Here is a 12,219-nt window from a genome sequence, read left to right as displayed (position 1 = left end):
GGGATGTATTTGCTATTGCGTGTTCCTGTAGAGGTTGACGTTTTTTCTGTGTATTAAGACGAACACAAACACGCATTCGGCGAGCGTGAGGAATTAACCGCTAATGGTTAAAACCCCCGACACGGCTGAGAATCGAACCGTCGGCCTTCCGAATTGAAGACCACTACATATAAAGACCATTTAGCTGATAACCCGAACCGTTTCTGTTGTTATGATGGTGATTATTACTAGGTTTTAATAATAATAATAATAATAATAATAATAATAATAATAATAATAATAAAATTGCTTTCTTGTTTCAGTCACACATCCTAGTACTGTATTTGTTAACATTAGTTGCCGTACTGTTATGAATTCTAAAATCCTGTCATTTGGTTCAGAGAGCCCCAGGTGCCTTCCTGATCTGGTATGGCTAGTTCATCTAGTTGGGGAGGCCCAGATGATTGTTTTAGTCTCAATGCGCTTCTGTTCACCTTCGCACGACACCTACCAACCACCACAGAATAGTGAGTTAGTTACTGCGTATGTTTTTAACAATTTCCTAGAGTTATCAACTAGCCTAGAGTGGCGTCAGAAAGAGTATCCGGTCGTAAGCAGGTCTGTGTAGCTCGCGCGATAGGGCTTTGGCCTTCCCAGCCTAACTTGGAGGGTTTGATACTGGCTCTTTTTGATGGTATTTGAATGTGTGTCAGCCTCATGGCGGTAGATTTACTGGCACGTGAAAGAACTCCTGCGGAACAAAATTCCGATATGTCAGCGTCTCCGAAAACCGTAAAATATAGTTAGTGCGACGCAAAAGCATTATTATTATTATTATTATTATTATTATTATTATTATTTAGTGCCGGGAATGTCCGAGGACGAGTTCGGCTCGCTTGGTGCAGGCTTTCTATTTGATGTCCATGGGCGCCCTGAGCGTGTGGATGTGAGGGATGACGATAATGAGACACGGAGAGGGTGACACCCGGTGCCGACATGTAGCCTACTCCTGTCGAATACCAGGGGCTCTGCTCAAGGCTTAACGTCTCCATCCGATGGACGAATCGCCATCAACAACGTCATATGTCTGCCCCATAGGAGCACTGCGCAGAGGCTTGGAATTGAATCCAGGCTTTTGGCACGCAATGTAGTTAACCTGTTAGAAATTGTCTACCACCATCCCTCCTACCCTGCTGGTCAGCATTCTGATAGTGAACATTTTTTCCACCAACGGGATTCGAACCGGCCAACCACGTCTTAGTGATCGTGGCCACCAGGTGGGTTCACTATCATTATTAAATCCAGACCAAGTCTTGAACGTAGTACACTCGGAAAAGATCCAGGAAGAAGGAGAATTCTTTAGTAGGCTACACGTGTTGCCCAGAAAAATAAAATTTGTAAAAATGGTATGGGGACGGGACCATGGGGCTGTAGGTCCTTGAAGTGTTGCGCCAGTTGAAATAGTTCGGGAACTGCTGTAGCCTACGTAGTATCAACTGTCTTCGGCGTTTCTTGGGGCCAAGCACGCTGTAGGCTATGTGCTACATACAATGACTCATGGGTAGTGTTGGAGGTTTCTGTGTACATCGCTACTGTGTACTTCAGTCGGGCCTATTTTGTGTTGGTTTTCTCAAAATGTACGCGTATTAGTAGGGGTACGTGTAGATGAAAAGGAAATGAAAATAAATGCGGAGAAGGTTGAATATTTACTTAGAGAAAGATGTTGCCGTCCCACCTTGGAACGAAACGAATTCAATTTTCAGCCTGAACTTTGATGATAGCCCTACGTAATCTCTGAAGTCCAGAATTGTTATTACAACTATTCTTTCTTGGTTATTATTCACAGTGAAGCTAATATCTGGTGTTTGGTAAAACTGCATGCAATCAGGGAATGTTGTGTTATTTGATTGCCGTTGGAGAACACTTAGAGATGTTACGATGCACTATAAACATGCATTTCCTTTCACAATCTTGCCTTATTGTTTACAATGTGTATTTCAACTCTAATCAGTTTAAATCTGTCTTAATTTTGCAGGTTCTTGTATATTTTCAAATCTGCCATTGTGGGAAATTTTGTCGTGGAGGGGAAATGCAACTTCTATTATAGTTACGTGTGAACGGTACAGTCTTACAAGTTTACGGACCTGTAATCTAGAACATGTTTTTACTTCTTTCATGTAAGACTTGTCTTTTGGAGACTGTCTTCATCTTTGGTGATGGATTCTGCAGAGGATGAGAGTCTTTTCTTCCCCGTGAATACGTTTTCAATATTTATGTAGCCGGGATGAGGCGCTGGCCTCCTCACCCCAACTTGACAGGTTCCATCCTAGCTCAGTCCGGTGGTATTTGAAGGTGCTCAAATACGTCAGCCTTCTGCTTGTACTGTATTTAAAGCGTGACCAGATGATAATGCTGAAATACGACACAGGCGTGAAATGTAGGACAATTGATCAAAAATGTAGGATACGTTTTGTCGTAAATGCTTGTTATGGCTGGGCGTTATCTGATCCAAAATGTGTGACACGATGTTAGCAGGCTGTGGTGTGAAGTATTGATGGATGGCCATGGCTGAGAGAGACATTATCAAAGAGGGGCGTTAGAGGGTCGATGATGATACACATTTAGGAAGCTCTTTTATCAAAGAGACCTCATCTCATGATACTCTGGAGAACTCGCGTGTACCCTCCGCCATTTATGTTCTGAATTCTACACTCTCGAGAACGATTCGTTAGAATCATCGTTAACATATTGAGTTTTATTTACTGGAAGACATATTTATGTTAATTCAATTTTCCAAAGGGAAATTTGACACCAATTAATTTTCTTTTACCTGCTTCAGTGCTGTGTTTGGACCCCTACGAACCGGCACGCGAGTAGCATACCGGAAAAAAAATTGAACTGAACATAACTTAGCCCTTTTATTTTAGGCTAAAACTGAAGTAAGGCCTATTTGTTAGCAGTGTGAGACCTGTATAATAAGGCCAAAGTTTTCCCTTTTCGTGTCTTGCCCTCGAATTGGCTACCTGACACACTTAACTCATGATGTTGGCGCCTCAAGAATTCTGCTTCTGCAGTGATTCGCTAGTTTCAAACTTCGTGTTGCTGTTAGTTTTGTAAATCGATTGTCGAAATGGCGACATCGACGATTGAATAGGACTTTAAAAGCATAATTTGTTAATCAGGGCCCAGGACTCATGTTATTTGTTTGTGTGTGAAATAAAGAATGGTCGATAATTGTAATGGGATGCGTGGAATATAAACATGAGTGTTGCTTGCGATATCTCTCTGAAATTTGCATCTCTAAGATATGTATATAGTACAAGACATTCTGTTGTATCAGCCCTGGACCTAAACACGCAAGAAAAGATGGCACACCGGGCGAGTTAGCCGTGCGTGTAGAGGCGCGCGGTTGTGAGCTTGCATCTGGGAGATAGTAGGTTCGAATCCCACTATCGGCAGCCCTGAAAATTTTTTTCCGTGGTTTCCCATTTTCACACCAGGCAAATGCTGGGGCTGTACCTTAATTAAGGCCACGGCCGCTTCCTTCCAACTCCTAGGCCTTTCCTATCCCATCGTCGCCATAAGACCTATCTGTGTCGGTGCGACGTAAAGCCCCTAGCAAAAAAAAAAAATGGCACATTACGTTCGGCGAAATAGTCCTGGGTGTGTACGTCTGTGTTTTTAATAATAATATTTACGGAAGATCTCCTAAATTTACTCTTGTTTTAGCTTCAGACCATTATCTTCTATTTAAGATACTCAGAAGTATAAATAACATGTTATAGTAATGTGTGAGCTATTCATTCAGAACTCCGTGAAGGGAAACTTAGCTCACTGCCCGTCCCCTGATGTACTGCACATCATTCATTGCCCTTAATGCGTACTGCAAAGACTGATTTCTAAACTGCAAGATTTGCGTTCCTGTTAGGTGCATTTTATGGTGTGCAAAGAACGTGTGGACCCTATATGCTGTCTACTTTACATTTCTTTCTCTCTCCCTTTTCAAGCATGTCAACAACGGAGGAATTCGGATAGGTTTTTTGGTACGATCGGACTAGGAAAAACCTTGGATTAGGAAGAAAGTGGCAGTCGCTTTAAGGTACAGCTACAGCATTCGCCTTGTGTGAAATCATCTTCAAGCCTGTTGATAGTGGGATTCGAACCTACCACCTCCCGAATGCAAGCTCATAGCTACCCCGCCGCCAACTCGCTCGGTATATCTTGACATACTGGCTCAAATCATAACGTTGCATTGTGGGGAAATCCACCATGGAGCATGCTAGTTCAGTTAGGCAACAGTGTATTGTCGAGATATTTCGCTAGATTTCCAATTATTCTAACATAATGTGGCAAGATTGTAGAGTAGAGATTTTTAAGAAGCTATAATTCGCTTCCCGACAAATTTTACTTGGTACTTATTGTCTTTCTGATGTTGTTTTGACCATTTTTCTATTTTTTTAAATTCCTTACCGTCTGAACTAGGGAGGAAAAAGTGCAATGTGTAAAGCAAAATACTTGGAAGAGATTCAGGCTCTTATGAATTCACACACTTGTCGGTTGTTTCCACGTATGTGTGGACAGCTGTGTAATATTGACGAACAGAGGAACAGTTGCAGATTACTCATGGTGCAACTCCGTGAAACAATCCTCGCACTACTTTGAAATTAAGCACTTTTAGGGAATTGTAATTTTTTTTTAAAAGTGCACGTTTATTTTCCAGACTTAGTACAAGGTCTCAAATTATACGAGCGATTTCAAGTTATTTTGAAAGTAATACTCTCTGCATATTTAATATGAGGCATGTTTTTATGCAAGATCTATTTCGATCAGTTTGTTTATTTAGAACTTGACAGAGTTTCAAACAGTCGACAGAAGGCTCAACAGAGGTGCAAGTACTCCACCCGGACCCTGGACAATGGTCTAAAAGGACATGACTGGACAAAAGATGATGTCTGGTCACCCTATCTGTCATGCAGTTGTATAGGTTGCATTCACAATTTCCCCTGATTCTTATTGCCGTTCATTCCACACTCTTCGAATTTAGTTTTCCACAAATTAAGTTTGCTTTGTACTCCCTCCTCCGTGTCATCCGCAAGTCCAAAGCCTGTAGTTCTCCATTTCGAAATGATATCCATAACTCGAGCCCTGCGCGGATGCTGCCCGACATTAATGCAAGAAAGGAACACAGATCAATACGTCGGTAGTTGTCGTGACTGTAGAGGTTCTGGTGCCAGGCCTATTGTATTCAATACCTTGGATGTAATATATACTGTACTTAAATATTTACAATATCCGCGCATGACCATTTTGCGGATGCAGACATTATTTTGTATATCCGTGCAGGCTTCTATCCACAACTGTTATGAATATATTATTTGTATCCGTAGACTAGCATTAATGTGTCAGACCAAATATGTGCAAAGTTCACAACAAAGTTCTTGTGTCCTCACCGCCTGTCGGTGGTCTCGCTGCTTCGTGTTAAAGCATGTAGCCTATAAATCGTGGCGCTAATTAAGTTTTCATCACCTGATAACAAGATAGCCTTGAAACTCTCAAACAGCTGACCAGCAAAGATGTGTAATCCCTTTTCAGAGCCATCTGCATCACTCAATGTTGCACTGACAGACACTTTCAGAGCTAAAGTAAAGTAAACCAAGTTTGGTCTTGTCTGTTCAAACGTCTACATTAGGCCTAACTTGAATGGTGCCGTCTGTCCCGAACGTTCACACTATTGTGTGTTTGCAAAAGAGTAGACTATAAATTATTATTGTTCTCCTCTTCAACTTTCCCTAGTTTATTATATTCAGAACTGGATGTACGTACACGCGTTTCTGTGGGATAGTGTTAATTCTGTTGTCATTTATCCTCTTTGCACGGTGCCCAGTAAATTAATATATGTCTGGAGGTCATCATCATCATCATTAGTCACTGTCATTCATATTTCCCTTGGTAAATCATTCCAATCCCTTAATTCTCCTTCCTATAAATTAATATTTTTTTCCAATTTGTCATCTTGAAGTCCAACTTTATCTTCATATTATGATTTTTCCTAGTTATAATAATAACACCTCTTCTGCGAACCATGTGACCTTGCCGCGGTGGGGAGGCTTGCGTGTCCCAATGATGCAGATAGCCGAGCCGCAGGTGCAACCATATCGGATGGGTATCTGTTGAGAGACCAGACTAACGAATGGTTCATCGAAAGGGGGGTAGCAGCCTTTCGATAGTTGCAAGGGCGGCAGTCTAGATGAGTGACTGATACGGCCTTGTAATAATACTCAACATAGCTTAGCTGTGTTGATACTGCTACACGGCTGAAAGCAGCGGGAAACTACAGCCATAACTAACTCACGAGGACATGCAGCTCTCTCTGTATGAATGATGTACTGCTGATGGCTTCCTCCCGGGTAAAATATTCCGGAGGTAAACTAGTCACCCATTCGGATCTCCGGGTGGGGACTACACGAGAGGGGGCGATCATCAGGAAGATGGATACTGACATTCTGCGAGTCGGAGCGTGGAATGTTAGAAGTTTGAATCGTTGTGGTAGATTAGAGAATCTGAAAAGGGAGATGGATAGGCTAAAGTTAGATGTAGTTGGTATAAGTGAAGTACGTTGGCAGGAAGAACAAGATTTTTGGTCAGGCGACTACCGAATTATCAACACAAAATCAAACAGGGGAAATGCAGGAGATGGTTTAATAATGAATAAGAAAATAGGACAGCGGGTAAGCTACTACGACCAGCATAGTGAAAGAATTATTGTCGTCAAGATACACCAAACCAATGCCCACCACAATAGTGCAGGTCTATATGCCTACTAGTTCAGCGGATGATGAAGAAATCGAAAGAATATATGAGGAGATAGAAGATTTAATACAATATGTAACAGGTGACGAGAATCTAATTGTGATGGGAGACTGGAATGCAGTGGTAGGCAAAGGAAGAGAAGGTAGTACAGTAGGAGAATTTGGATTGGGACAAAGGAACGAAAGAGGAAGTCGGCTGGTTGAATTCTGCACTGATCATAATTTAGTCCTTGCCAATACATGGTTCAAACACCACAAACGACGGCTGTATACGTGGACGAGACCTGGAGACACTGGAAGGTATCAAATAGACTTCATTATGATTAGGCAGAGATTCAGAAACCAGGTGTTGGATTGCAAAACTTTCCCAGGAGCAGACGTGGACTCTGACCACAACTTGTTAGTCATGAAATGCCATCTGAAGTTGAAGAAATTGAAGAAAGGAAAGAATGCAAAAAGATGGGATCTAGACAAGTTGAAAGAAAAGAGTGTGAGGGATTGTTTCAAGGAACATGTTGCACAAGGACTAAATGAAAAGGCTGAAGGAAACACAATAGAGGAAGAGTGGAGAGTCATGAAAAATGAAGTCAGTAGGGCTGCTGAAGAAATGTTAGGAAGGAAGAAAAGATCAACTAAGAATCAGTGGATAACTCAGGATATACTAGACCTGATTGATGAACGACGAAAATACAAGAATGCTAGAAATGAAGAGGACAGAAAAGAATACAGGCGATTAAAGAATGTAGTGGATAGAAAGTGCAAGGTAGCTAAGGAAGAATGGCTGAAGGAGAAGTGCAAGGATGTCGAAGGCTGTATGGTCCTAGGAAAGGTAGATGCTGCATACAGGAAAATCAAGGAAACCTTTGGAGAAAGGAAATCTAAGTGTATGCATATTAAGAGCTCAGATGGAAAGCCACTTCTAGGGAAAGAAGACAAAGCAGAAAGTTGGCAGGAGCATATCCAACAGTTGTATCAAGGTAAAGATGTAGATAATTTGGTTCTGAAACATGAAGAGGCTGTTGATGCTGATGAATTGGGAGACCCAATTTTGAGGTCAAAGTTTGACAGAGCTGTGAGTGACCTCAATAGGAACAAGGCACCTGGAATTGATGACATTCCCTCTGAATTACTGACTGCCATAGGAGAAACCAGCATGGCAAGGTTATTTCATTTAGTGTGCAAGATGGAGGAGACAGGAGAAGTCCCATCCGATTTTCAGAAGAATGTTGTTATTCATATTCCCAAGAAAGCCGGTGCTGACAGGTGTGAAAACTACCGCACTATTAGTTTAGTATCTCATGCCTGCAAAATTTTAACACGTATCATTTACAGAAGAATGGAAAAACAAGTTGAAGCTGAGTTGGGAGAAGATCATTTTGGCTTCAGAAGAAATGTAGGAACACGTGAAACAATCCTGACTTTACGTCTGATCTTAGAGGATCGAATCAAGGACAAGCCCACGTACATGGCATTCGTAGATCTGGAAAAGGCATTCGTAGATCTGGAAAAGGCATTCGATAATGTTGATTGGACCAAGCCATTTATGATTCTGAAGATGATACGGATCAGATACCGAGAACGGAGAATTATCTACAATCTGTATAAAAATCAGGGGCTGCCTGGCCGAGGCGGTAAAGGCGTGCTCGGTTCGCCCGGAAGGACATGCGTTCGAATCCCCGTCAGGAAGTCGTAAAATTTAAGAAACGAGATTTCCACTTCCGGAGGTGCATATGGCCCTGAGGTTCACTCAGCCTACACCAAAAATGAGTACCAGGTTAATTCCTGGGGGCAAAGGCGGCCGGGCGTAGAGCTAACCACTCTACCCCATCACGTGTCGAGGTTAACAATGGTGGAAGCCTTTACCTTCCACTCATCCAAGGGCCTTCATGGCCTCGACGGAGGTGACTTTGCTTTTTTGCTTTGTATAAAAATCAGTCTGCAGTGATAATAATCGAGGGCTTTGAAAAAGAAGCAGCAATCCAGAAAGGAGTGAGGCAAGGCTGCAGTTTGTCCCCTCTCCTTTTCAATGTTTACATAGAACAGGCAGTAAAGGCAATCAAAGAGAATTTGGAAAGGAAATCACAGTCCAAGGAGAGGAAATCAAAACCTTGAGATTTGCCGATGATATTGTTATTTTATCTGAGACTGCAGAAGATCTCGAAGTTGCTGAATGGTATGGATGAAGTCTTGGGTAAGGAGTACAAGATGAAAATAAATAAATCGAAAACAAAAGTAATGGAGTGCAGTCGAACGAAGGCAGGTGATGTAGGAAATATTAGATTAGGAAATGAAGTCTTAAAGGAAGTAGATGAATATTGTTACTTGGGTAGTAAAATAACCAACGATGGCAGAAGTAAGGAGGACATAAAATGCAGACTAGCACGAGCAAGAAAGAGCTTTCTTAAGAAAAGACATTTGCTCACTTCAAACATTGATATAGGAATTAGAAAGATGTTTTTGAAGACTTTCGTGCGGAGCGTGGCATTGTATGGAAGTGAAACATGGACGATAACTAGCTCAGAAAGAAAGAGAATAGAAGCTTTTGAAATGTGTTACAGAAGAATGCTGAAGGTGAGATGGATAGATCGAATCACGAATGAAGAGATACTGAATCGAATTGGTGAGAGGAGATCGATTTGGCTAAATTTGACGAGTAGAAGAGATAGAATGATAGGACACATCTTAAGACACCCAGGACTTGTTCAGTTGGTTTTTGAAGGAAGTGTAGGTGGTAAGAACGGTAGGGGTAGACCAAGGTATGAATATGACAAGCAGATTAGAGCAGATGTAGGATGCAATAGTTACGTAGAAATGAAAAGGTTAGCACAGAATAGGGTGGCATGGAAGCTGCATCAAACCAGTCTATGGACTGATGACTCGAACAAAAACACAATAATAATAATAATTATTATTATTATAATAATGTCCGACTTGTTGGCTGAATGGTCAGCGTACTTGCCTTCGGTTCATAGGGTCCTGGGTTCGATTCCCGGCCGGGTCGGGGATTTTAACCTTCATTGGTTAATTCCAGTGGCCTGTGTGTTTGTGCTGTCCCCAACATCCCTGCAACTCACACACCACACACAACACTACCCTCCACCACAACAACCGCAGTTACCTACACATGGCAGATGCCGCCCACCCTCATTGGAGGGTCTGCCTTACAAGGGCTGCACTCGTCTAGAAATAGCCACACGAAATTAAATAATAATAATAATAATAATAATAATAATAATAATAATAATGGCTTTACGTCCCACTATCTACTTTGACGGTTTTCGGAGACACCGGGATGCCGCAGGATTTCTTTTACGTGCCAGTAAATCTACCGAAACGAGACGGACGCATTTGAGCACCGGACTGATCCAGGATCGAACCTGTCCTAGTTTTAAAAGTTCCACTCAGGCTCTAGGCTATCTCTCTACTGACAGTTCGAAACATACTATCTCGTCTTTCTCCCAAGTCTTCCCAGTCCAAAGTCATCAAAATTTTTGCAAACACTACTAGTTTGTCAGAACAACTCGTGCTGCTTTCCTTTGGATCTTTTTCCATACACTGGAACCATACTGTAGTTGGGGTCTTATCAGCGACTTATACGCCCTCTCCTTTACATCCTTACTACAATCTCTAAATACCCTCATAACCATGTGACCAGATCTGTAACCTTTGTTTACAACCCCTGAAGATCTTTCCTCATATTAACAACTAGGTATTTACGACGATCTCGAACAACACAGTAATGAAAACAGAGAGGACGTTTCCCCTTGGTGGAACCTGCAACCCGACTTTTGATCCCGGTTACCATCACACCATTGCCTGCCAGTAGCACCACCGAAGGTTATGCAGTTACAGGAAACTGCGCAAAATAAGGCCGATGGTGGCGCCGTAATGAGGTGCTGGTGCAACTTGGCAACCATCCTATAGTAACACTAATCACAGGGGAAAAGAATGGAAGGGATCAGACACTTCGTAAAATGAAGGTATCGGCCAAAGAAAGACAAGGGCACAAGGAAGGGCGTCAAAATGAAAGACTCCCTAGGTTGCGTAAACCTAATAGCGTCGAGGTCGTAAAAGAACAAGAGGTCGGATAGGATAAATGAAAGTGAGGAGCCTGGCACAGGGCCCCGTGGTCGCCAAGCCACCCTCCCAGGTGGAGAGCCCCTGAGGCGCTTGTTAGTCTCCTCTTGCCACAGACAGTGGGTACGATTGCTTTTCTCACTGGACAGCAAGTTTCATAACATCCAGACAATAGTTGAGTTCATACCTTCCATGCTGTCACAGCTATATACAAGACCGAGACTTTAGAAAGCTGTTTTGCTCTGACCTGCGTCATGAGACACTCAGCAATTCTGCGTCCATCGAGAAACATTACAGGCTAAAAATTAGTATTAATTGCTGTAATAAAGTCGAAGCTTTGTTGCAATATCGAACATGACACCAAGATACCATGAACTAATTAATGGGAAACAGACTCGTCATTCTGAACAGCACAGTGACATTGAATACAAATACACCGGGGAGTTAAAATAATTAAAAACACAACGGGTCCACCTAATCGATACCGTTTATTTGTTTAAGGCAAATTAAAAATCTTAACATGTTTTGTCTACTTTGTAGACATCTTCAGCGTATGTTTAGGATTATTACATAATTAACAAGGACACATTCCTGCTATCTTAATGTTAAAATACACATTAAAACAGTTAAAAAAAAATAAGACGTCATTATACTAAAAGTACGTGTCGTGGAAAAAAGGGAGTGGGGGCGTTCATAGATGGAAAGTACATTAATTATTCTCACTAAAATATCATGGTAACAACAAAAAAACTAAAGTTTAGAAGGTTTGTTGCCGTTGTCACTGTTCATAAATCATGTGCATTGTTCGTGGCAAATTTAGCTATAATACACTAAGTGGTTCATGGTGTGGGTTACTGTAGTCACGTCCTAGTTCGTGAACCATGGGCAACGGCTGAGCGGCCTAGTATGTGATCCTGAGAGTCGGGGTACCAGTTGCTATGGAATGGGAGTGGGCATCGCGGACATATTTGAGTCATGGCCCTCCTTGTGCTCAGGCGGCTAGGACTATACAATTCACCGGTGGTCCATAGCCCGTTAGAGGAGAGATCCTCACTTGGACTATGTGCAAGTAGGGTAGCATCCTGCTTCATGAATTTACCGAGCTCAGAACATTCTAAACAAGTCTCGGACCTATGGGAGTAACGGAGTCCCACTCACATTTGACAGGCGAGGGACTCTTTGGAAACAACTTGGCGAACGAAATGGAATTCGATGGGGAGCTATCAATATTAATGGGGCTTATGGAAGAAAGAAGGTAGAACTGGCTGAGTCAGCAAAGAGGATGCACCTGGATGTTCTAGGAGTAAGTGATATTCGGATAAGGGGAGATAACGAGGAAGAGTTAGAAGATTAT

This window comes from Anabrus simplex, chromosome 14 (genome assembly GCF_040414725.1).
Source record: "Anabrus simplex isolate iqAnaSimp1 chromosome 14, ASM4041472v1, whole genome shotgun sequence".
In the NCBI taxonomy this organism is placed as follows: domain Eukaryota; kingdom Metazoa; phylum Arthropoda; class Insecta; order Orthoptera; family Tettigoniidae; genus Anabrus; species Anabrus simplex.
The sequence above is the reverse complement of the archived record's forward strand: the minus strand, read 5'-3'. Positions refer to the sequence as shown.